Consider the following 4636-nt stretch of genomic DNA (forward strand, 5'->3'; position numbering starts at 1 on the left):
TGTTTTTGTATTGCTGCCATCAAATCTTCTAAGCTGTAGTTTGATTTTCCGCCTCTCGTTTCCATCTTCTTCTCTTCTTCTATCCCACTCTCTGATACCAATTTGTTACGTCTCCGTTTGTTAATTAATTTTCCGTAAATTCGTTCCGACGAAACTTTAGCGACACAAGTCCTTACTTGATAAAACTGGTTTATTCTTTCCGAATATAACTACACTTATTTTCAACAGTCGCGCTATAATTCTCAACGAACTTCTTACGTGCTTAACAATATTCTCTCTGACTGCAGTTCAATTACTCACTACCTACACACATTGTTATCCCGTCACGTTGTGAGCGTCCTATATATATACCAGACTAACATATATCTAGTAAATGCTAGGGCATTCACGAAGGAACAGGATATTTCTAGAAACGTGGAGTGACACTAGTCACGTAACCTCTCTGACGCAACAATATAATAAGCGGTGACAAAATGAGCAGAGTAAAGGTAAAGTCAAATGAAAGGAAAGTTCAGTCAGATAAAAGGTAAAAAACGTGAAGTTAGCTGTAGTGAATAGCCTTAACGGTTGATATGTTAAAGTGAGTTTAACAGTTTGATAGAGATAAGGAGAATAATTTGCCTTGTCAAAGGGTGTTCTAAACTTATTGAACCCGCCTGTGTGGACTTTGACGGAAAAAAAAACGATTATTTGAAGTTCAGGAAACAACTGTGGTAACTCACGAGGTAGTGGAAGTGAATTATTCACTGATACTATCGTGTTAAAAGTAGAGAAAAATAGTTTGGTTTGTCAACTGGATTCTACAGTAATTGAATCAGTCTAAGTGGACTTTTGATAAGAAGAAGAAAGGAACTTGATAGAGTTTAAGATACAATTGTGATCTCCATAGTGTAAAGAAATTTTGTACATACGTTTATCTTGTTTATCATTATTTTAAAACAAGTGGAATGTGTGCTGTCCGTTTATTGTTTGAATTTATCGCCAACAAGTCACAGACACCTACTGCAGAAGAACCCATAACACCCACACATATACATATACTTAAACGTTCTGACACTTACTACAGAACCTTTTTCATTGGAAAGTAATTTGTAGGACTATTTTCAAGGTGTTAGGTCATCAGATAGAACATGACTGGACATCACAACTTGGACTGAAACAATGTGGTGGGGCTCCACAATCATTGTAATATAATGTACTCAACCTCTTTACACCATAAAGTTTAATGGATAAACTTTATTATAAATCTCACTAGTATTTCAAAGTAACTCATCCAGATCCTTGGGCAAAGAAAATGGGAATTTTATGGATGAACGCTTTTAGAAATGTAATTGTTTTAGCATTATTTAATTTCTATAAATTTCATTCAAAAATAGAAACTTCAGGTATTTAAGCATCAATTATGTTTTAAGTTGCACTTTTATCAGCTTGGGTGAACTGCTCTTTCATTTTTCATTTCCCATTCTGGAAAGTATATATATATATATATCTATGCAACTAAGCATGGTAGTGCTTAGTATGTATGGATGGGCCAGGAAAATAATGGCCGCCACATTAAATCTATTACTCTACAATGGTTACAAATAACTGCTGAATTTGAGTTAGTCTTATTTGAGCAACTAATTACTATTATCGAGTGTTCTACAGCTTGTATAACAGTAATATTATTATTTTCTTCTACCACATGTATTAGTGTGGGGAAATGATAAAAATGAAAACTACTACTTAGCAGTGAGCTCAGTTTATTAGTTTTTTATCAGTTTTATTTCTGGTCGCTAGATGGCAGCACAAATTATTCTTATATAACGACTTTTTGTGACTTGATACCTGCCAAAACGATTTCACTAAAACGAAAGAAAAAAAACACATTCTAAGTTAATATTGAAGTTATCAAAGAAATCAAGTCTTTGTGCAACTGATAGATCTGTGTACATGTTATTGATATTTGAGTTTAAAAACACCACTTTGTTAATTATCAAAACAATACATTATATAGTGGTTTACTTTTCTTACAATTTTCATTGAGGCCAAGTGTGATACCTGTGTATGCATTTGTGATATCATACTTCATGACCTTGGATCTATATGATGTTCTCTCTATTAATCAACATGACCCTAGCATGTGATGGAGTCGATTGTATGCACACACAGTGAGTTGGGGTGACGTTGGAAGGTGTGGGCTCTGTAAATATCCCCTTAACATCAGGGTACTTGTACTGTCTTGAGGGGAATTCCAGCTTCACTGGCCCTCAATGCAATCTAAAATTAGAAAATCTGACAAAACTGATATGATATTAACAATATATATTACCATTGAATTACAAAAATACAATGTTCATTCTCTTATTAACCTACTTCAATGAAATTGTTTAAAAAAAGAGGGGAAATAAGTAACAAATAAAATGTGCAAAAATTAAGTATGATGTAGGGATGGAAATGTGAAAAAGTATAGAAACAAGATAAGGATGAATAAAGAAAATCATACAAAAATCCCTACATTAGTAGCCAGTAAGTACTGAGTCAACCTTACAAGCTTATAATCATTAGCTACTGTAAAACTGTACAGCACTATTCAGGTTAAATGTTTTTATTCAAACCTGAATTCATGCAACTGACAGGAATTCAACATTTAGTTGCAGACAAAAGTTATTCTTGGAAAGATTTGGCTACTTCTATAGTGATTTTTGTATGGTTTTGTGAAGTTCACTAATCTCAGGTAACAGGAAGCTTAACAGAAAATGTCATGCAGATTGAAAATGAATTCTATTGGTTTTGTCTGAGTTTTGAGTAAGAAAGAGATTAGATAGAGTGTGAAACAATATAGTATTATATATGTTATGCAGATATCCCAAAGAGTAACCAGTTATGGCCCATTAGCTGGAGGTTTGAAGGATACAAAATTACGAAGTATACATCTGATTATCTTTCTAAATTCTGACAGAGTTCGTCGAGAAGAAAGGATCGAAACAAGGAAGATGCACAACAATTTTTTACTAACACACACACACACATACAGTTATTAACATCAGATCCTAAAACAAAACAGAAGTAAGTGTGTCTGGGATGAATGTGTTGAACTGGTGAAAGAGAGAAGAGAAGGGTAACTTTATTGAGCTCTTTCTCACCAGTCCAGAGTCTGCCTTCTCGCAAGGTAGAACAAAACATAAAATCTAAAGTAGAAACAAACTTAAAGTTAAAGTATAAAACAAAACCAAATCTCACACTAATAGTTCAAAAGAAATACTTATAATAACTCTAAAGGTACAATATAAGTTAAGTTATGTAACATACATTATACACAAACTTCATCTCAAAAATTTGAACTAAAATTTCAGCAAAAATCTCAAAGTCTGCTAAAAGTTTGAATAAAGACAAATTTACTAAACAAATGAGAACCTTTTTTAACTACAAAACACAACAATATCATGCAAATAAAGGTTGCATATTTCACTCCTCACCTGTCTGACCTTTGTCCGCTGTGACTCAAGTGCAAAGGCGAAAGAACCTTCGACCATCACCCAATTCGCTGACAGAAAAGACAGAGTTCTATTTTGGGAAATCATAAGCTCTCTTTCATGTAAGAAAATGTGATTAATTGCCAAATAAGTCCCATTCAGAGTTAGAATAAAAAAACAATTATATGTGTTTAATTGATTAACTTTTTGTGCTCAAACTGAACTGAAACAAAATACAAAAATTTCGAAAAATGTATATAATACCTAAGGGAGTAGAAAACATATGGTATCATCCTGTACCCCAATAGTGTGAAATCAATCATCATTCAGTACATAAAACCAATGCAAATGACGAGTTTATAATGAAGGACGGCAAAGGTACTGGAGGTTGAAAGTTCTCAGAAGAAACTTTGAAAGAAAATTTGTCCCAGAATGAGAAAACACAACATTTTATACACAGTTATAAAATGCTATTCTTCTCAAGTCACATGCTCTACCTAGATAACTGTTGGCCATTCCCGCCAATGGGAAGAATTGCTGGCACTTTTTCCTATAGAAAGGTGCACGTGATACTATGGGTGAATCACCTGGAACAGTAGATAACTAGAGTGAATGCGTGTGTTTTGTTATAGCAAAGCCACATTGGGCTATCTGCTGTGCCCACCAAAGAGAATCGAAACCCTGATCTTTGCATTATAACCCTGAAGATTTACCTCTGTCCCTCCAGAGGACAACTAGAATGAAGTGAACTTAATACGCACTTCATTGACTCATGTTATACTCTTAAAGCTACATACACTTGTATGTACGAACATTTTAGGTGAACTCTAGAGTTAAAGAAAGGAGTAGAAAATACTTAGTATGTCTCCATACATGCATAAGCAAATTCCAGTTATAAGGCATTATAATTATAAGCATATAATTCGACGATGTAAAGATGTCATGAGTGTAAATTTTAAACAAATATTAGAAATGAAAAATTATAACAAAATAATGTATCCCTTGGTGGCTCAAAATTTAAGTAACTATAGAGGCTTATGACGTTAAAATCGAGTTTTGACACTGTTATGTATCTGCTTGTTTGTTAATTTCCGGTATAAATTCTTTCCAAGGAACTTCAGCGATACAAGTCCTTTCTTGATTAAACCAGTTTATTATTTCTCGATACAAACTTTTAGTAT

This window comes from Limulus polyphemus, unplaced genomic scaffold (assembly GCF_000517525.1).
Source record: "Limulus polyphemus unplaced genomic scaffold, Limulus_polyphemus-2.1.2 Scaffold3322, whole genome shotgun sequence".
NCBI classification, from domain to species: Eukaryota; Metazoa; Arthropoda; class Merostomata; order Xiphosura; family Limulidae; genus Limulus; species Limulus polyphemus.